We start from the raw sequence: 23359 nt of genomic DNA, 5'->3' as shown, positions 1-23359 counted from the left end.
TCATCCCCTTTTGTATCGCTTTGTTCGCCCTAAGTGTGGCAGGATATGCTCAGACGTGAGTCCCTTGCTCACTTGGCCACTGGATTCAAGATAGCCTGGCTGATGAGGATTATAAATCCGAAACCAGTCCCAGGATGCTTGTTTCCGGTCCATGGAAGACATGGCTTGGCAGTTCGGGCTGGACTGTTCCCATGAGGCACAGGTTCAGACTGATTTGCATATGGCCATGTCTGAAATGGGGTGGCTGAGTGGGCTAAAGAATGGTGATGAATTAAACCCAGATCAGTTGACTGGGGGTGAGTGTTTGATTTGCTCAAACGCTCCGTCCATCATCCCCTTTTGTATCGCTTTGTTCGCCCTAAGTGTGGCAAGGTATGCTCAGAGGTGAGTCCTTTGCTCACTTGGCCACTGGATTCAAGATAGCCTGGCTGATGAGGATTATGAATCCGAAACCGGTCCCAGGATGCTTGTTTCCGGTCCATGGAAGACATGGCTTGGCAGTTTGGGCTGGACTATTCCCATGAGGCACAGGGTCAGACTGATTTGCATATGGCCATGTCTGAAATGGGGTGGCTGAGTGGGCTAAAGAATGGTGATGAATTAAACCCAGATCAGTTGACAGGGGGTGAGCGTTTGATTTGCTCAAACGCTCCGTCCATCATCCCCTTTTGTATCGCTTTGTTCGCCCTAAGTGTGGCATGGTATGCTCAGACGTGAGTCCCTTGTTCACTTGGCCACTGGATTCAAGATAGCCTGGCTGATGAGGATTATGAATCCGAAACCGGTCCCAGGATGCTTGTTTCCGCTCCATGGAAGACATGGCTTGGCAGTTTGGGCTGGACTATTCCCATGAGGCACAGGGTCAGACCGATTTGCATATGGCCATGTCTGAAATGGGGTGGCTGAGTGGGCTAAAGAATGGTGAAGAATTAAACCCAGATCAGTTGACTGGGGGTGAGCGTTTGATTTGCTCAAACGCTCCGTCCATCATCCCCTTTTGTATCGCTTTGTTCGCCCTAAGTGTGGCATGGTATGCTCAGACTGGATTCAAGATAGCCTGGCTGATGAGGATTATGAATCCGAAACCGGTCCCAGGATGCTTGTTTCCGCTCCATGGAAGACATGGCTTGGCAGTTCGGGCTGGACTGTTCCCATGAGGCACAGGGTCAGACTGATTTGAATATGGCCGTGTCTGAAATGGGGTGGCTGAGTGGGCTAAAGAATGGTGATGAATTAAACCCAGATCAGTTGACTGGGTGTGAGTGTTTGATTTGCTCAAACGCTCCGTCCATCATCCCCTTTTGTATCGCTTTGTTCGCCCTAAGTGTGGCAGGGTATGCTCAGACGTGAGTCCCTTGTTCACTTGGCCACTGGATTCAAGATAGCCTGGCTGATGAGGATTATGAATCCGAAACCGGTCCCAGGATGCGTGTTTCCGGTCCATGGAAGACATGGCTTGGCAGTTCGGGCTGGACTGTTCCCATGAGGCACAGGGTCAGACTGATTTGCATATGGCCATGTCTGAAATGGGGTGGCTGAGTGGGCTAAAGAATGGTAATGAATTAAACCCAGATCAGTTGACTGGGGGTGAGTGTTTGATTTGCACAAACGCTCCGTCCATCATCCCCTTTTGTATCGCTTTGTTCGCCCTAAGTGTGGCAGGGTATGCTCAGACGTGAGTCCCTTGCTCACTTGGCCACTGGATTCAAGATAGCCTGGCTGATGAGGATTATGAATCCGAAACCGGTCCCAGGATGCTTGTTTCCGGTCCATGGAAGACATGGCTTGGCAGTTCGGGCTGGACTGTTCCCATGAGGCACAGGGTCAGACTGATTTGCATATGGCCATGTTTGAAATGGGGTGGCCGAGTGGGCTAAAGAATGGTGATGAATTAAACCCAGATCAGTTGACTGGGGGTGAGTGTTTGATTTGCTCAAACGCTCCGTCCATCATCCCCTTTTGTATCGCTTTGTTCGCCCTAAGTGTGGCAGGGTATGCTCAGACGTGAGTCCCTTGCTCACTTGGCCACTGGATTCAAGATAGCCTGGCTGATGAGGATTATGAATCCGAAACAGGTCCCAGGATGCTTGTTTCTGGTCCATGGAAGACATGGCTTGTCAGTTCGGGCTGGACTGTTCCCATGAGGCACAGGGTCTGACTGATTTGCATATGGCCATGTCGGAAATGGGGTGGCTGAGTGGGCTAAAGAATGGTGATGAATTAAACCAGGATCAGTTGACTGGGGGTGAGTGTTTGATTTGCTCAAACGCTCCGTCCATCATCCCCTTTTGTATCGCTTTGTTCGCCCTAAGTGTGGCCGGGTATGCTCAGACGTGAGTCCCTTGCTCACTTGGCCACTGGATTCAAGATAGCCTGGCTGATGAGGATTATGAATCCGAAACCGGTCCCAGGATGCTTGTTTCCGTTCCATGGAAGACATGGCTTGGCAGTTCGGGCTGGACTGTTCCCATGAGGCACAGGGTCAGACTGATTTTCATATGGCCATGTCTGAAATGGGGTGGCTGAGTGGGCTAAAGAATTGTGATGAATTAAACCCAGATCAGTTGACTGGGGGTGAGTGTTTGATTTGCTCAAACGCTCCGTCCATCATCCCCTTTTGTATTGCTTTGTTCGCCCTAAGTGTGGCAGGGTATGCTCAGACGTGAGTCCCTTGCTCACTTGGCCACTGGATTCAATATAGCCTGGCTGATGAGAATTATGAATCCGAAACCGGTCCCATGATGCTTGTTTCGGGTCCATGGAAGACATGGCTTGGCAGTTCGGGCTGGACTGTTCCCATGAGGCACAGGGTCAGACTGATTTGCATATGGCCATGTCTGAAATGGGGTGGCTGAGTGGGCTAAAGAATGGTGATGAATTAAACCCAGATCAGTTGACTGGGGGTGAGTGTTTGATTTGCTCAAACGCTCCGTCCATCATCCCCTTTTGTATCGCTTTGTTCGCCCTAAGTGTGGCAGGGTATGCTCAGACGTGAGTCCCTTGCTCACTTGGCCACTGCATTCAAGATAGCCTGGCTGATGAGGATTATGAATCCGAAACCGGTCCCAGGATGCTTGTTTCCGGTCCATGGAAGACATGGCTTGGCAGTTCGGGCTGGACTGTTCCCATGAGGCACAGGGTCAGACCGATTTGTATATGGCCATATCTGAAATGGGGTGGCTGAGTGGGCTAAAGAATGGTGATGAATTAAACCCAGATCAGTTGACTGGGGGTGAGCGTTTGATTTGCTCAAACGCTCCGTCCATCATCCCCTTTTGTATCGCTTTGTTCGCCCTAAGTGTGGCATGGTATGCTCAGACTGGATTCAAGATAGCCTGGCTGATGAGGATTATGAATCCGAAACCGGTCCCAGGATGCTTGTTTCCGCTCCATGGAAGACATGGCTTGGCAGTTCGGGCTGGACTGTTCCCATGAGGCACAGGGTCAGACTGATTTGAATATGGCCGTGTCTGAAATGGGGTGGCTGAGTGGGCTAAAGAATGGTGATGAATTAAACCCAGATCAGTTGACTGGGTGTGAGTGTTTGATTTGCTCAAACGCTCCGTCCATCATCCCCTTTTGTATCGCTTTGTTCGCCCTAAGTGTGGCAGGGTATGCTCAGACGTGAGTCCCTTGTTCACTTGGCCACTGGATTCAAGATAGCCTGGCTGATGAGGATTATGAATCCGAAACCGGTCCCAGGATGCGTGTTTCCGGTCCATGGAAGACATGGCTTGGCAGTTCGGGCTGGACTGTTCCCATGAGGCACAGGGTCAGACTGATTTGCATATGGCCATGTCTGAAATGGGGTGGCTGAGTGGGCTAAAGAATGGTAATGAATTAAACCCAGATCAGTTGACTGGGGGTGAGTGTTTGATTTGCACAAACGCTCCGTCCATCATCCCCTTTTGTATCGCTTTGTTCGCCCTAAGTGTGGCAGGGTATGCTCAGACGTGAGTCCCTTGCTCACTTGGCCACTGGATTCAAGATAGCCTGGCTGATGAGGATTATGAATCCGAAACCGGTCCCAGGATGCTTGTTTCCGGTCCATGGAAGACATGGCTTGGCAGTTCGGGCTGGACTGTTCCCATGAGGCACAGGGTCAGACTGATTTGCATATGGCCATGTTTGAAATGGGGTGGCCGAGTGGGCTAAAGAATGGTGATGAATTAAACCCAGATCAGTTGACTGGGGGTGAGTGTTTGATTTGCTCAAACGCTCCGTCCATCATCCCCTTTTGTATCGCTTTGTTCGCCCTAAGTGTGGCAGGGTATGCTCAGACGTGAGTCCCTTGCTCACTTGGCCACTGGATTCAAGATAGCCTGGCTGATGAGGATTATGAATCCGAAACAGGTCCCAGGATGCTTGTTTCTGGTCCATGGAAGACATGGCTTGTCAGTTCGGGCTGGACTGTTCCCATGAGGCACAGGGTCTGACTGATTTGCATATGGCCATGTCGGAAATGGGGTGGCTGAGTGGGCTAAAGAATGGTGATGAATTAAACCAGGATCAGTTGACTGGGGGTGAGTGTTTGATTTGCTCAAACGCTCCGTCCATCATCCCCTTTTGTATCGCTTTGTTCGCCCTAAGTGTGGCCGGGTATGCTCAGACGTGAGTCCCTTGCTCACTTGGCCACTGGATTCAAGATAGCCTGGCTGATGAGGATTATGAATCCGAAACCGGTCCCAGGATGCTTGTTTCCGTTCCATGGAAGACATGGCTTGGCAGTTCGGGCTGGACTGTTCCCATGAGGCACAGGGTCAGACTGATTTTCATATGGCCATGTCTGAAATGGGGTGGCTGAGTGGGCTAAAGAATTGTGATGAATTAAACCCAGATCAGTTGACTGGGGGTGAGTGTTTGATTTGCTCAAACGCTCCGTCCATCATCCCCTTTTGTATTGCTTTGTTCGCCCTAAGTGTGGCAGGGTATGCTCAGACGTGAGTCCCTTGCTCACTTGGCCACTGGATTCAATATAGCCTGGCTGATGAGAATTATGAATCCGAAACCGGTCCCATGATGCTTGTTTCGGGTCCATGGAAGACATGGCTTGGCAGTTCGGGCTGGACTGTTCCCATGAGGCACAGGGTCAGACTGATTTGCATATGGCCATGTCTGAAATGGGGTGGCTGAGTGGGCTAAAGAATGGTGATGAATTAAACCCAGATCAGTTGACTGGGGGTGAGTGTTTGATTTGCTCAAACGCTCCGTCCATCATCCCCTTTTGTATCGCTTTGTTCGCCCTAAGTGTGGCAGGGTATGCTCAGACGTGAGTCCCTTGCTCACTTGGCCACTGCATTCAAGATAGCCTGGCTGATGAGGATTATGAATCCGAAACCGGTCCCAGGATGCTTGTTTCCGGTCCATGGAAGACATGGCTTGGCAGTTCGGGCTGGACTGTTCCCATGAGGCACAGGGTCAGACCGATTTGTATATGGCCATATCTGAAATGGGGTGGCTGAGTGGGCTAAAGAATGGTGATGAATTAAACCCAGATCAGTTGACTGGGGGTGAGTGTTTGATTTGCTCAAACGCTCCGTCCATTATCCCCTTTTGTATCGCTAGATTATATCCTGGCCAGTCAGGTTCTCAGTGGTAGTATTAAGAATATAGGCTATTTGACGCCTCACCTATCTGACCACGCAGCGGTCTGGATTGACTTATGCTTGGTAAGGGGGGAACCCTCACAGAATTGGACATTAGACCGTGTATTGCTTCTAGACAATTTAGAGGTCACATATTTATCTCAAGAAACTGAATGGTTTTTTGGGTTGAACATTGGCTCTGCAGCGATCTCAACGGTTTGGGATGCTTGGAAGGCTTTCTTAAGGAGGATAGTCACAAATAGGGTATGCCACAAAAACAGGCCATACAGGCAAGAACTGACACAAATAGAGTCTGCTATGAAGGCAGTTGAGATTAGGCTGAATATAGAAATAGATACAGCGAAAAGACAGGAATTTATATTAGAACTACAAACGCTTAAAGACCAGCTTGATACCATCATTTAGCATAGGGTCATGAAAAGATGGGAAGCCAGTAATATGGCGCATTTTGAATATGGGGAGGGAGCCAGCAAACTTCTGGCTTGGAAGGTCAAGTCAGACAAGACACGGAATCTATTAAAACGGATAGAGAGTGAGGATAATTCCTCTTCAGTGTCTACGGACGAAGAAATTGGCGAGTCTTTCCTCGCCTTTTTCCAGACACTATATATGGAGGATAATGAGGTTGATAACGCCCTTGCACATGAGTGGTTAGGGAAATGCATATTAACTCCCCAAACCCCCCTTCAGCGAGATAACTTGGAGCAGGATATATCCGAGGAGGAAGTTAGGAAGGCTACCGCCGCCTGTAAGGGGAACAAGGCAGTTGGGCCCAATGGGCTTCCAGCGGAATTGTATAGATCTTTGGGAAATGTAATAATACCCACTATGACGGAATTGTTCAATAAAATACTATCTAATGGTATTACACCCCCTGCCTCTTAGGGTCAAGCCACCATCTCACTAATCTTGAAAGGAGAAAATAATCCGGCAAGATGTGGGTCTTATAGACCGATTTCCCTCCTTAATACGGATTATAAATTATTCACAAGGATTCTGGCTGATAGGCTGGGAGTTGTAGCAGGTAGTATGATACACACAGACCAAAAGGGTTTCGTAAGGGGTAGTAGCTTATCTGATTTAACTCATGATTTCATAGGTGCAATCGATCTGGCCTCTACTTTTTCTTTACCTTTGGCAGCAATGACATTTGATACCACTAAGGCATTCGACAGGGTCAACTAAACTTATTTAACAGCTGTAATGGAAAGGTTCAATTTAGGAGAAAAATTCTGTCGAACTATACAGCTTATGTATCAAGATCCTACTGCAAGACTCCTAGTAAATGGGAAACTGACCAACTCTTTTAAGATCACAAGGGGAACTAGACAGGGCTGCCCACCCTCCCCTCTCCTTTTTGACCTGTACATTGAGCCCTTTGCTCACCGTCTGAGGGAAGATCGGAGTATTACATCATTTAAGTTTGAAGCGTGGGAGAGGAAGGTCACCCTATATGCTGATGACATTTTGATCTTGTCATCAGAGTTGGAGGTGTCTTTCCCCCAGGTTATTAGATTAGCGCAAGAGTTTGGCCAGATTTCTGGCTACGAAGTGAATGCTGAGAAAACAGAGATCATGGCATGGAATCTGCCCAGGAATGGGTACCAGACCAAGGGTGATATGAGATATTTAGGCGTCCGGATTGTACAAGATAGAGATGGAATAGCAGGGACCAATATTGCAAATATTACTAGAGATTGCCAAAAGCTTATGAAATCTTGGATACATCTTCCTCTGACTATTTTCGGGAGAATTAACTTGATTAAAATGGTTATACTACCTAAAATTACTTTTCTCTTCAACACCAACCCTCTACATTTTGAAAAACAGGCAATAGATAAATTGCAACAAGCCATAAACTCATTTGCCTGGGCATATAAATCAACAAGAATAGCGTGGAAAAAGCTAAGGTGCAGAAGGGAGAAGGGCGGCTTTACGCTCCCTGACCTTCAGTATTATGCCTGGGCCTTTCAGTTACCTCATTCCCGGATGTTGTTGAAATCCCCAGATGGCTCGGGAATAGGTATTATGTTCGCTGAGATGCTGAAGGGGACCAGATTACCACTTGAGGGTTTCCTTTTTAAGTTTGGAGACCAAAAGTTCTTTAAGAAGATAAGGCTAAAGGTCCTCTAGGCTGCCGCACAAATGTTGTTCGGAATTAAGCATTGCACCAGTCTCAATTATTATTCTAGTCTTGCTCCTATTAGGGATTTGAAGGATAAATTAGCAATCCCATTCAAGATGGCAGGGTTAACAGTACGGAGAGATCTGGCCTTGAAAGGGTCCCTTTTACCTTGGGAATTCTTCACATAACACGCTGGACAATGATATGTCTAGGCTCAAGTATATACAATTGCTGAGTTGGTCGCAGAATCTTAATAATCCGATAGGTGTAGGAAACCCCTTGGAGAATTGGTTTCTAGGCCTTTAGGGGGGAAAGAAGTTTCTTTTTTTTATTGGTCTTTAGTTGAAACCATTGATGTAGATTTTAAATTGGCAGAGGAATTGTGGGGAGCCTTCATGCCAGAGTGTGCTGGGAGGAGTTGTGGCAGACCTCCCTCCAGACATTGTTTTCTATAGTAAAACCTGTCTGGCTGCGTAGGAACCACTATTTCACAATACACAGGGCCTACTTATCTCCGGCCAGCCTCTCTAAAATAGCAAAGGGCCCCCCAGGTGCAAGAAATGTGATCTGGCAAATGCCACAGATATTCACATGTTCAAAGAGTGCCCAGAAATAACAGCATTTTGGGAGACTATAGTTGCAACCCTATCAGACATCATAGAGATCCCAGTCAAAATCTCTCTTGCCCTAATTATATTCGGCATAGTCAGTGAAGTTTCAGGGCCTGCAAGGGGATTTCTCTTTTATTCAATTCTTTCAGCTGGGAGAGATATCTGTAGAGGTTGCACCCCCAACCTATTCAGATTGGTTACCCTCGCTCTATAAAATTTCCAAGATAGACCTGGATAGACTACAGAATAATAAGAGGAAAGTAATTTGGGAGGGGTTCCTCAACTGGTCTCGGCATTAGTTATCTTGTGGTTAACTTTTAGAGATATAGGGTGTATGTTGGTCACGTTTTTGATTTTAAAACACCATCCTTGATCCTATGATTATGCCTCGTTGGATACTCTCAAACTGGGTCGGTTCTTGCTGGGCGATCAAATTATCATTTTGTATGGACCTTGACCAACAGTCACCTGTGCTTTTTCCATTGAAGAGAGTGAGACCACTCCTTTCCTAGGAAAGTAAATGCACTTTTTGTGGGTTTGTCATATACTGGTAGGCGGGCATGGCTTTCCTCTGGGGCCCCTCGAATCCAAGCGCCTATGACTCTTGGTATCGAGTCACGGTATAGACACCTTACTCTTTGCGGTCTGAGGTGGATGAGGATAAAAAAGAAAAGAATGGAACTAACTCACTTCTTTAGATTCTTCTTTTACTACCCATTTAATGATTTTATTACTGACTTTTTTACACTTAATACCCTCCAAGACACTAGCTTGCCAATTCTATTGCATGCTTTCATAACATCAGAGAAAGGTTTGATTATTGAGTATGTAAATTGTAAAAAGAAGACGTTTGATAGGCAACCTTCTTCCTAATTGTGGGAAATTAAAATGCTGGAATATAAATACTTTCAATCAGCATCGCAAGCATCAGTCAATGAATTACTTTACGCTAAATTAAATTTCAATACGGTATGATCTGAGCAAGCTTCATCTTTTTTAGTGCTACAAAATCCTGGATACTTCAGGGCACAAAATAAAACAGGGAAACTGCTGCCAAATTACCTAAAAGTTAGACAAAATAAAATGTAATCTGTTAAAAACTCGAATTACTATATTGTTTTCAAAGATAATTTAGATCTTTTTAACTTTTCCCAAATGGAAGACAATATCTTACATAAAAACATGGTAGAAGTAGGTAAACAATTAAAACATCAGGACCCAATGGATTTACTGGTGAATTTTACAACAATTCTTTTCCATTTTATTCCCTTGGCATCATAACCTTTACCACTTTTTGCTGACTCTAAATTGGAATCCAAAATGAATTCATTTGGAGCAGGTTGGATTAATCAACGGTTGTTTTTCTTCTGACAATCTTAGATGTCTTGTTGATGTCATCCGCAATCACCTTGGATGTGAAGAAAGCATTTGATTGCATTGGGTGGAAATTTATGTTTGAATTCTTGAAGAGGTTTGGTCGAATTACAATATTGTTTTCAAAGATAAGGATATTTAACAGAAATGTGTTATACATCTCTCTATATACTCCTGAACATATTACACCGCTATCGTAAATCACTGAGGGTTTGGGGTCTATTCCAAAACCTAATTTAGATCTTTTTAACTTTTCCCAAATGGAAGACAATATCTTACATAAAAACATGGTAGAAGTAGGTAAACAATTAAAATATCAGGACCCAATGGATTTACTGGTGAATTTCACAAGAATTCTTTTCCATTTTATTCCCTTGGCATCATAACCTTTATCACTTTTTGCTGACTCTAAATTGACATCAAGATGAATTCATTTGGAACAGGTTGGATTAATCAACGATTGTTTTTCTTCTGACAATCGTATATGTCTTGTTGATGTCATCCGCAATCACCTTGGATGTGGAGAAAGCATTTGATTGCATTGGGTGGGAATTTATGTTTGAATTCTTGAAGTGGTTTGGTTATTGACCAAAAATATTGAATCTGATGAAATTATTATATTCATCCAGCAAAGCTGCTAGTTTTTCACATTGTGTATTATCAAATTATTTTTTGGTACAAAAAGGAGTGAGACAGGGATGTCCCTTATCTCCACTTTTATTTATCCTCACTCTTGAACCCGTCAGCCACACTATTAGACACAATACCAACATTTCTGGTTTCTTCCATAGTGATTTTCAATTGAAATTATCAGTATATTCTGATGATATTCTTCTGCACCTCTCAAAATAAAATACCGTTATCCCTGCTTCCAAGCAGCAATTCAAGCATTTACCAACAGGTAATTCATATAAGTCTGATATATTACCGCTTAATACGTTTTGCACCAACACTTCTTTCAAAATGTGGGTTGTACTTGGAATCCTATGAAGATCAAATATTCAGGACTATGGTTCGCAATCTCAATTAAAGAGACCATTAAAGTACATTTTGAAGAGGCAGTAAAGGAACAAGAGAATTTATGCTGTGAATCCTTTATTTTTTTCCTGGTTAGGTCGATTGAGTTATATTAAATTGATTCTATCTCCTTGAGTAATGTGATTAATTTCAATGATCCCTCTAGAACTCCAAAATTCCTTTTATAAATGTATGGAATCTGTGTTGGGGCAATTTGTTCGGCATAATAAGCCCCCTAGATTACCGTTTTCTGTTTCTAAATTAAATAATCAACATGGTGGTGTAAACTTTCTCAATTTCCAAAAATGTCATAAGGCATTTTGTGTTAAGGTGCTCAAAGGATCGCTTCTGAAGCAGAAGTGCCTAGGCCTTTATGGCTCACTACTGACAACTGTGTCATTTCACCTTTCTCTTTGGAGAGTTTTCATCTTTTTCACCCAAAACTATTTCTCTCACTTAAACTGCTATTTCATATACCTACAAACATTTGAGACCCCTTTTGTACCTTAAATGTTTGCACAAAACACATTTTATGAATTCCTCTTTGTCTTGTAATAAAAATATCACATTAAAAATAAAAGGATTTTTGGGAAATCTTGATGAGACAGTTGAGTTATTTCGGTCAACCAGTTATTACTTAATAATGAAATTATAAACTTTTCTATGGCACAATCACTTTTTATTCTGCCACATTCCTAAATTGGTAGATATAATGTATTAATCCAGAAGATTAATACATCAATTTTATTACTAAAAGGTGAAATCCTGACAAACCCTCATGATCATAAGATCTTTTCTCTGCTAAAAAGAAATATTCTAAAGCAGCCCTGTTATACAAACATCTTCTTTTCCCTTCTGATGACATAAATTCATTTGCAAATGAATTAAAATGGGAAGAAGGCTTGCATGTGGATTATTCCATAGTTTGCAATTAAATTCACAAAGTTTCTAGAGCCACTAGCATTACACAAATATAATATTATGTATATAATAGATTAGTAATAACTCCTGCATTTTTAATGAAATGGAAGCTGATTTCCCATAATTGATGTTCTTATGGCTGTCAATGCAGTGATTTAATGTCTGTGCTATTTAAATGCCCATATATAAACAGGTTTTAGTTATGCGTTTGGAAACAAATCACCAAGATGTTTAACCCCTTGCATGCTGATGACGGCCCTCAGCCTTCATGCACTACTACCCGCGATCGGAATGTGCCGCACAGGGGCAGAATCGCGGCAGCATGCAAGGGGTTAATGTGAAATATTATTTATTCTGCATCTAATATATGTTTGAGTACTCTTGCTTCTGATTAAGACAATTTGCCTTGTCAACCTAAGCTGCAAGATCTACTACTTACTGTAGCATTTTATCAAATTACTTCCCATTTGAGAAATGCTATAAATGTTACTTATAAACTTGGTGGTAATGCATGTGTTTTAATCATAGGTTAGATAGAGTGTATATTTATCCTCTTCATTTAGCATTAAAAAGAGAACCAATGTGGTTACCTCTAACAACATTCCTTAACACTTCTAGTTTTCAGAACAAATCTTTAGATATTGTTGTTAAAGAAAAAACAGAACCTCCTTGAAATAATTTATCGCAGTTGTTTTAATAGTGATTTGTTGACTATAAACTTTCGGCTCGCAATTGGAAAAGGGCCAACCTGCTTGACTTTCACGAGTCACTGGTTTCTACTGCTCCGGAGTTGCAAACCTCACTTGAGAACCAGGCTGATAATCTTAACGACTGGCTACGCCAGGCCAGCGATAAAGTAGCCCCTTTTAAGAAAATAAAAACCAAGCGCCCCCATGACGCTCAATGTTGGTTTTCTGACCAACTCAAAGCAGCCAAACTTGCGCTTCGGCAATCGGAGCGCAGATGGCGGCGCTACTATGATCCCCAGCTTAAGCTTGTTTACATGGAGACTCTAAAATCCTATAAATTATCCATCCTAGCAGCCAAGACGGCATTTTTCTCTCAAAAAATGTTGAAGTCCAATAATAAATCGAAGGATATCTTCTCAATTGTGAATGAGCTTTCCCGCCCAGACAGAGTCACCCTTCAACCTTTACCTACCCAAACACTCTGTGACTCGCTCAATGCCTATTTTTCAGAAAAAATAACAACAATTAAAAACAACATACCGATTCCGGCCTCTCCCACTCCTCCTCCTCTTCCCCCTACCAACACTAGTACCTTGACGGAGTTTCCACCCATATCGCATCAAGAGTTTGCCTCTCTCCTCCACAAAGTCAGCTCTGGCGCCCCCAGTGACTGCTGTCCTCCGCAGGTCTTGAAAGAAGCTTTTCTAGCATGCCCAGGTCCCCCACTAGCATTGTTAAACAACTCTCTTGCTACTGGGGAGGTTCCATCTTCTTTCAAGCAAGCTGCAGTCCTACCTATTCTAAAAAAAACAAATGCTGACCCTACCTTACTCAGCAATTACAGACCCATCTCCCTCCTCCCATATTTAGGAAAGATCCTGGAGACTTATGTCACCCGCTGCTTGAGCTCGTTTGTAGAGAAATCCTCTTTCTTAGATCCTCAACAAGCAGGATTTAGACCCCTCCACTCCACCGAGGCGGTCATAGTAGCGGTTATGGACACCCTCAGGAAAGGTGCTGATAACAACATCTCTCAAGCCCTTGTCCTACTGGATCTCTCAGCGGCATTCGACACGGTCGATCATACTATCTTGATCGACCGTGTCCATAACGCTAGCATTCAGGGAGTGGCCCTTGACTGGCTCAGATCTTTCCTTCATCAGCGTTCTCAATCTGTTCATCTTTCCACTTTTTCTGCTTCTTACACTTCCCTTCCCTGTGGTGTACCCCAAGGCTCTGCACTTTCCCCTCTCCTGTTTAATTTGTATCTCCAACCACTTTTAGCCTCCCTTCGAAACGCCCCAGTCACAATTCTCAATTATGCTGACGATCTTCAGTTAATTTTCCCCATCACTTCTCATCCGTCTTCCCGTATTGATTTTCAGTCCACTATGCTGTCCATTGCGGAGTGGATGTATCACAGTCATTTAAAGTTAAATCCTACAAAAACAGAGCTCGTCCTGGTAGGAGGACCCTCGCATCCATGGAATGCCACCTTCTGGCCCACCACTTTGGGGTTAGCACCCACTCCAGTGAGCTCTGTCAAAAGCCTGGGGGTGATCATCTCTGATGATCTGTCCATGAAACCGCACATTAACGCGGTGACATCTGCCTGTTTTTTTCACCTTAGGCGAATTCGTAAGATCAGTCGGTTCCTTACTAAAGAAGCATTAATCCAAGTTGTCATCGCGCTCATAACTTCCAGGCTTGACTATGCCAATATTCTGTACGCTGGAATCCCCGCCTGTCACCTCCACCGACTTCAGCTGGTGCAGAATCAGGCTGCCCGGCTGATTTTCTGCCTGCCCAAATATGAACATGTCACTCCCCTTCTCCGCACTCTTCACTGGCTTCCTGCCTCGAAGCGCTGCACTTTCAAACTGGCATGCACCACTTTTAAGGCACTTTCGAACGCAGCCCCTTTGTTCATATCCTCAACTCTGTCTCGTCACATCCCTTCTCGAGCTCTCCGTCTGCGTCACTCAATCTTCTGGATGTCCCCCGATATAAAAGAAAAAAACATGGTGGTCTGAGTTTCTCGGTCCTGGCCCCATCGACCTGGAACTCCTTGCCGCCTTCTCTCCGTCTCTGCCCTAAATATGATCTGTTTCGAAAATCTTTAAAAACTTTGCTTTTTCAAGCTGCTTTCGACTAACTCCTCTTCCTAGGTCACCGTTTATTGTTTTTGAGCGCCAAGAAACCTATGGTGATAGTGCGCGGTACAAATAATTTTAATAGAATATAAACTGATTGTTATTACTGCTTACAATTGTATCTATTTACTAATATATTGTTATGACTATCATGACTATTTATAAGATATCATGTTTGTACCTATTTATTATGTGAATTCCATATCTTTATATCTATTTTTCTTTTTCTCCAACGTTTACCTCATATTTCTTTTTTATGCTTGATTGGCAATGCTCTTTTTATGTATTTATATTACCTAATTATGTGTCACATGAATCAATATTTGTGATAGCAATTACCTAATTGGAATTTTCAGTGAATTGCAATTAGGTAATCACTATTACAAATGTATGATTTAATAAGAGTTTCATATTGTGCTACGTAGGGGATCGCAAATCGACCTACCTCATTAATGTTAATGAGGTAGGTCGCAATTTGTGACCCCCTAGGAATCGCTTAAATCACATGTATGGCGGCCTGCTGGGGCCAGCAGACCACCATGCTCATGACTGCTTTTAAATAAAGGAAAACGGGTTGCTATTAGAAAAATGAATAGTTTACTTTTCATTTTTTAAGAGCAAGCAGTGGTCTGTAGGACCACTGCCTGCTCTTAAAATTTTTTTTTGCATTCATTCACAAAGGGAAAGGGGTCCCTTACGACCTCTTCTTGTTTGCGAATGAGTTACCAGCAACTTGAAGGTGGTGGTAAATGCTAATGTTTTTAGACTGCATTCACGGTCACAAAACATTCATACACCAGAGCGATTTTGGTATTTGGAAGGGACGTCCTAAACACGCCCCTTCCAAATAGCGAATAGCAAACCCATTTGCGATTCGGTAACAGGTTACCAAATTGCAAAATAGGGATTGATACATGGGAAAAGCATTTTTTGTGTGCGCAAACGGGCCGATTCTGAGAATTATCCTATTTGCGAATGCAAAAATGCTTGATACATGTGGCACTAAATCTTTACAATCTGATATTCCTTTTTATAGGCTTACACATTTTAGCTTTAATTTACATTACTGTTGACAAATGAATTTCGAGGCACAATTACATTGTGTTCTACTTTCTCTGTTAAAGTGTTCTTGCTTTGTTTTAAGTACTCAATAAAGCACATTTAAACTAGGGGTGGGCAGAACTCGTGGGATTTCACTTCACGGAATTCCACAGTGTTAAATTAAAACTCAGCAAAATTCAGTAGAGTTCCACGACCAGGAGGAATTCGGCATGTTCTGCTGCTCACGCTGAGTTTTAGTGCCAGTAGCTTGTTCCTTGCTTTAAAATCAACACGAACAGCAGTTGCATCTGCCATCCTTGAGAAAACTGTCCAGGAGGCATTCTAGCTCCTGAAAATTGGGATACAGGAAATTCCTGCTTTCATTCACTAACTTAACATTGGCGAGCCGCAAGGTGAGAAAAACTCCGCCATGCTGCGGTTGACTGAGTTTTTCCGGAACACCGCATTCCAAGCAGAACGTAGAGTGGGCAAAATTCCGCAAATACTACTGGCAGAGTGGAATTTATTGTCCACCCCTAATTTAAACTAAAAACAAAATACTTGCCTATATATCATTTAAGATGAGGATGGTCAGTAGCAGTTGCAGTACATATAAATTCACATGCTACCTTAGCTGAAGATACCAAATCCATTTATGAAGCATATTTCATCATGCTACTTTCTTAAAATTGTGGTTTTGAACACACAATTTTTTATTTTTTGATTACTTGTCTCATTATTTAGTGCTAATACTAGACAATTTTTGTTGAAATGTACAACATTACTTAGGAAATGTAGATCCATTGAAATATAATTAAGTCATGATCAATTGACTTCACTTTTATCAGTGAATGTGTGTACACACTTGATGGTTTGATATGAGTTGTTTAACTGGTTTGTATTTGTTTTTGTTGGCTTCTGCTATCTCTCTGATCTCTTGTTATCTTATTTCCTTCTCCCCCCCTGCTCTTTGTTACCAAACCCACAACCATTTCTGCATTGCACTCTTCTCCTCAGTTGCCCGCTCACGCTTGCCTCACCCCTATTTCCCTCTCCCGCACCTCTTTCTGCCTCCCCCACTCCTTACCAGCTCTCCTGTGCATCGCCTTCCTGCCTCTTCTTCCAGCCCCAACAACCACTCCTTCGCTCCTCCCCCTCTCAGGACCTTGTTTAAAGCAGTTGTATTGATGCCCCTTGAGCAGGTGCCTAGGCCTAGCACCAGACTTACATGGACCAGTCCTCGGACAAGTCAAGGCGCTTTCGGGACCTGCCTCCACTCCTCTACTGCTGCTGCTGCTCCCTCTCATCCTCTGACCTATTTATGTCCTGGGCTTCTGCCCTTTCAATCATTTTCTCTCTGCTTTATTTCCTCCTTTGACATCCTCTTTGTACCACTGCCACACTAGTGTATTCTGCTTTTTGTGCCTTTTTTCCCCCCCGTTTGTAGCCTCTTCTTTCTTTTTTGTGCACTTTTTGTGGCTTTTTTCTCCCCCATTTCCATCCTGCTGTGCCACTGTGTAGTCCTCTGTCTCACCCTTCTGTGCCTTTGTGTGCCTGTTCTCCGTTGTTTCCAGCCTAAGTTTTGCCACTTGTTTACTCCTCCTATGCATTTTTAGTGACCTTTTGTGCATTTATTTCCCCTGATTTTAGCCTCCTTCTCCACTCTCCTTCTCCTTCACTCCAAATCTTTTTTGCCACTCCAACCTGCTTCATGTCCCCAACTTCCCATGTGATCGCTCAAGGTCCCCACTCCATGGAGCACTCTGCTATGAATCTCCGCTCCCAGCTCCTTTCCTGCACACCTGCATGCCGCCTTCCTGCCGCCTTTCTGCCTCTTCTTCCTGAGCTCTCCTGTGCTCCTCTCCTCTCAAAGGACCTACTTAATGGTGGCTGCAGCATGACTTAATTGAGAAGACACATAGGCCCAACCCCAGACTTAACTCGGCTAGTCCTTCAACCAGTAAAGGCCCCTTCGGACCCTGCTCCCCGCTTGAGCTGCTACTGCTGCTCTCACTCCTCCACTGTTCTCTTTCTCTCCTGGACCTCTGCCCTCTCAATCTCTCCAGCTGTGCCTTATCTCCTTCATTGGCACCTTCTTAGAACAACTCTCACACTAGTCTGTCCCGCTTTTGGTGCCTTTTTTCTCTCTTGTTTGTTGCCTCTCTGTGCCTCTTTTTTCCGTTGTTGCACTTTGTTATGCCTTATTCTCTCTCCTGGGCCTCTGCTGTCTCAGTCTCTCCCATCTTTGCCATACCTCCTCCTTTGGTATGCTCTTCATGTCAGTCTTACAGTCCCCTCTCCTGCTTTTTGTGCATTCTTTCCCCCCTCCTAATTTCAGCCTCTCTGTGCCTCTGTTACCACTTTGTTGCATTTTTTGTGCCCATTTCTCCCCTGTTTTTGGCTTCCTGTACCTCTTTTTACTCTTCCGTCTCTTTTTCCTGTGCCTCTTTCTGCCTTTTCTTTCCCGTTTCTGGCCTCTCTTGTGTCCCTCTTTTGAACTCCTGCTTTGCACCTTTATTGAGTTTTTGTCCCTTTTTACTCACCCTTTTTAGCCTTTTTTTAACGCTCTCCTTCTCCTCCTCTGCTGTTTTTGTTTGCTGCTCCCACCACCATTACTTCTTGATATCCCCATCTCCCCATGACCCTGCCTATTCTCCTCTCTCCCTCCTACCTCTTTTCGTGCCTCATCCTTCCTCCCCCACACCTTTCCTGCTCTTCTGGCATCACCTTCCCACATCTTCTTCCTGCGCCTCCCAGCCTGTTGCAGGGATTCTACACAAACACAGAACTATGCGTAGGATAATGGGACCTTAGTGCATAGGGACTGAGACATCCTATGTCCTTAGTACCCATGAGCCCAGGACCGACTACCTGTAGTGTCTCACTTGCTCTCCTACTCACTCACAGAGAAACAAGTGATTAGATACTCCAGAACACAGCACTCCTGAATCTTTCAGGAATCGTGGTTGCAAGACACACCCTTTCGCTCTCACTCTTGACCTTGCCCACAATAAGATATGACAGAGACACAAACAAGTTTAAAATATTTATTTTAACTAACGTGCTCTAATATGCAGTATACATGCCACAATAAGCAAGAAAAGGCATAAAAAAAATATGGTCAGCAAAGCAATTAGTCCATAAATCATGAAATGGGCTGTTATTATGAAAAGACAGTATAGCCTAACTTCCCTACCCTTGTTTAAAAGCAGAATTGTTAGACCTGGCATCTTTGGCGTGGTTTCCCCCTATCTTTTTGCCTCTACCTCCTGTATTTTTGATGCTGTGCTGGATTTCGTTTTTGCTGGTTTAGATGCTTTGGACACTCTGCCACTGCTGATCAGTGCCAGAGTGTAAGTGCTCCCTATGTAAATTGTTATCATGATTGGATATACATGATTGGCATATTTGTATCACCATGAAGTCCCTAGTAAAGTGCACTGGGTGTGCCAGGGCTGGTGATGACAAATGCTACTAGTGGGCCTGCAGCACTGATTGTGCCACTCACAGGAGTAGCTCTAAAATGGTGTCTCAGGCCTGCCACTGCAGTGCCTGTGTGCAGTTTAGAAACCGCCATGTCCTCCTGGTCAGCGTCCCCAATGACCAGGCCTAACCCTTCCCTTTTTGTACACATCAGTCACCCCTATGGAAGGCCCAAGGTACCCCTCTGGGCAGGGTGCAGTGTATGTAAAAGGTAGAGCATGTACTAGTGCAGGTGACATGCTCTGATAGTGAATGGCAGCCATTTTTGTTTTTCACTATTGTAAGGCTATCTTGCTCCATAGATTAACATGGGGGATGCTGGCTACAGAGGCTTCCAGCATTTCATCCCATAGGAACAAGATAGGACGTAAGTATCTAATATCTCTGAACTCAGAATTTAATAACACATCTTTTAGGAAAGGTTGTTTTTAAATCCTGTGTTTGAGAACAGCACTTTTAGAAAATTGCTGTTCTCTTGTCTGACCTTTCTGTGTACCTTGGCCTGTTTGTGGATTGACTGTCTGGTTTGAAAGTGACAGGGGGTGGGGATTCCCCAGGAGGCTGGCTGAGTCAGCCCTAGGCCGAATGACTGCATTTGCAACTGGAGTGATGGGAGGAGTTAGCACCTGGGCCTGAATAGGGCTGTGCATGCCTTCCACAATGCTGGCTCCACCTCCTGCTGGGTGGCTGACAACCCTGCCCCTCACTCTGAAAGGAAAGGAGAAACCAAGTAAAGAAAGTGCTCAAGCAACCCCCAGAACTGATTCAGGACGGGCTCAGGGCCCACTTGCACAAAGAGAACAAAGACTTTTAGGGGTATAAGTACAGGACCCCTGACAACAGAAAATTAGATCATCCTGGAATCAAGAAGGAACCTCTGCCAAGGAGAAAGCTGAAACTGAAGAAGGAAGACTGTCCTGCTGTTGCTCTGCTGGACTGACCTGCTGTTGCTTTGCTGCCAAGGAGAGGGGAAGGACTTTGCTAGTGTGCTGTGTCCCCTGTCTTGAAGGAATCTCCAAGGGCCTCAGAAGAGCTGGCTCCCTGTTCTGAAGTCCCAGGAACAAAAGGACTTCACCCCCAGCTTCCCTGAACTCTTCTGAGAGAGTTCTGTCCTTCCTAGAGTGCTTGATCCAGTTGTGGGGCCTCTGGAAGTTGTACCTGTGCTGGGAAGCTTGAAACTAAGCTTGAGAGACTTTTGCATTTGAAAAGTGTCGCATCGCTCGCTTGCGGAGCGCATCCCCGACAATGCGAGAAGATTCCCGCCGCTACGAAGGTCGAGATTGTCGCAGCGTCTGTTGCCGCTGCCAGAGCCATCGCATCCTTCGTTTGCGGGATGCACCAGACTGGTGCGGGAAAGTCGAACATCGCTGCGAGTGTCGTCGCAGAGCCTGTCGTCGCTGGGTGAGATCGCCGCACCGCTTGCTTGCGGACTGCATCATGTCGCTGCGAGCATCGTCGCAGAGCCATCGCATCGAGGAGCTGCGAGAGAGAGGATCACCGCTGGATCGCGCATCGTCACCCCGGAGACTGTCGCAGCCCCTACGAGATCGTCACATCGTGCCTTTGCGAGAACAAGCTTCCTACGGAACCTACGCACCGGAATCCATACAAGTGGCCTTCCTCCCCATACAGACCGGATTCGTCGCAACTCGCCCGCTGCTGCAGCCGTGTTGTCGCATCGCCTCCCCAGGGTCTCAGGAGCAATGCATCGCTTGTTTTCCATCGCACCAGCTTCTGCTTTTGGAACTTTGTCGCAACTAAAAGGTACTGTGAGTAAACGTGACGCAACTGGGAACTTTTCACGCATCTGGGGATTATTCTATCGCAACCTAAAGAACTTTAACGCAACCTTAAGAACTCTCTTTGAAACCATATTCTTGAACTGTGTATGTTGGATTTTTGTCGTTTTGGTCTTGAGTAGTTTAGATTAAATACCTTTATTTTTCCTAAACTGTTGTGGAGTCAGTTTGTGGTGTTTTCACTGTGTTACTGTGAGTGTTGGTACAAATACTTTACACATTGCCTCTGGTTAGCCTAGAGGGTGAGCAGGGGTTATCTCAGAGGGTTACCTCCTTACCCTGACTAGAAGCAAGGGTCCCTATTTGGACAGTGGTACCTACCCCTGCCAACTAGAGACCCCCAGTTCTAACAAGAATGATTATATATTAGAAGATCTCTGGGCATTATCTAGAGACCTTGTACCTCAGTCTATAGCTGGCAGATCTACATCATGAGTGCTATCTTGCGCTTCTCCCTGGAAATGTCCCCCTCCAAGTGTGTGCTACCCATTTGTCTATTCCAAAAGGATCAAAGTAAATTTTCCCAAACAACAGCTGCATCAGCATGTTTTGTCTAGGTGTTAGGGCCTGACCAGAACAGAAAAACAAGGGACATTGTTTATCGACCCTGCTCACAATGTTCAGACCCAGTAATCTGCAGAGTGTGAACACAGCGGTAGGTTCTCATGTGAAAACTGTAAAAGCGGCATTTGCAAAAAATAAAGTCATGTAGTAACAGGCGCAAAGCAGCAGACAGTCTGCAACGTGCTCATGTTAATTTATGGGCCATGTGACAGCCCCATACACTCTTCTCATGCTCTTTTCCCCTCCCAGGACCTACTTAATGGCGGCCGCAGCACAAACCCATTGCACAGATGCCTAGGCCCAGCCCCAGACTTACCTGGACTGGTAATTTGACTATTCAAGGCTCTTTCTGACCCAGTTCTGAGCCTCAGCTGCTACTGCTGCTCTCTCCTCTCCTCTGTCCTCTTTCTCTCCAGGGTGTCTGTCCTCCCAATCTCTCCCTCTGTGCCTTATCTCCTCCTTTGGAAATCTCTTTGTGCCACTCTCATACTCCGCTGTCCCTCTTTTTTTGCCTTTGTCCTCCCTCGTTTGTAGCCGCTATGTGCCTCTTTTACTCCTTAGTTGCACTTTTATTTGCCTTTTTCTCCCCCATTTCTAGCCTCCTGCACAGCTTTCTAATCCCTTGTCTCACTTTTCTGTGCCTTTTTGAGCCTTTTCTCCCCTATTTCTAGTGTCTCTTGTTCTTCCTTTTTACTCTTTTGTCTCACTTTTAGGGGCTTTTCGTGCCTTTTTCATCCCTGTTTTCTCCTCCTCCTACTGTGTTTCCTTCCTCTCCCACTCTTTTTTACCATTTCTGCCACCATTTCTCCACACCTCTCTCCCCACATGCCAATCCCTAACTTCTTCCCCCCTCCGACAGCTCTTCACACCTCCCCACTCTCTTTTCCTGATCTCTTGCATATGGCCTTCTTCTCTCTTCTTCCTGTGCCCACCAGTTCCACCCCCCACATTTTGCTTCTTCCCCCTCCTGGGACCTACTTAATGGCAGTGTGCCTGCACTGCTGCTCAGCTGCTGCCACACCAAAGGCAGGCCATTCTGTGCCTGGACCACATCCAGTGCCACAAATCCTGGTCCAATTGGCCCTTGCTGATACACCACAGTGTTCCTTCGCTCTCTCGACCCAGGCTGACAATCCACACACTGCAGCTGTGCCACACCCCACACCAAGGTAAGATTCTTCACCAACTGCCAACTCACCAGCAGCAGCACACCCCCACATATCCCCAATGCTACAACAACACAATCTCAACAACCTGGAAAAACTGCACACAACACACCAAATCATCCACACAACAACCACTCTCATGCATGCTTTTCAACACCTGTTTGCTCAGCAAACCATCTACCAAGATCTAGAACCTTCTCACCAGAAGTGCGCCAGACCTCCTCTTCCTCACAGAAACCTGGCTCCATGTTGATTTGGCACCCAACACCACTGTGCCTATCACTTCAGACTACACGAAAATATGGAAGGATCGCTTTTACAAGACAGGAAGATGACTCTTAATCATCCACAAGGGCACCATCAAATGCACCACATCCAAAGATCTCAACACCCCTTTCATGGAGCACATGCACTTCATACAACAAATGGACAACAGCTTCACCCTGAAAGGCACCCTTGCATACTGACCACTAAGACCAAGAGCCAAATTCAGCAACCTCATCACAGATTGCATTGCTCCCCAGACTATCAACCACAAAGGCTTTGTGCTGCTCAGCAACCTCGACCTCCATCTCTAGGACACAATGGACCCCCTACTTCACAGCCCTCTAGAAAGCTTGGCCAGCATTGGATTCGCACAGCTCATCACTGACCAAACGCACATCACACAACGTACTCTGAACCCAATTTTCACCACCAGCGACAGGATCACGTACAACTCTGCTCACATGGATGGGCCACTCCATTATACACTTCAACATCAACATGCAGTGAGTCAACACACCCACAAGCATCAACCCACCCATCCAG

This window comes from Lissotriton helveticus, chromosome 2_2 (assembly GCF_964261635.1).
Source record: "Lissotriton helveticus chromosome 2_2, aLisHel1.1, whole genome shotgun sequence".
NCBI lineage: Eukaryota > Metazoa > Chordata > Amphibia > Caudata > Salamandridae > Lissotriton > Lissotriton helveticus.
This window is presented reverse-complemented; position numbering follows the sequence as displayed.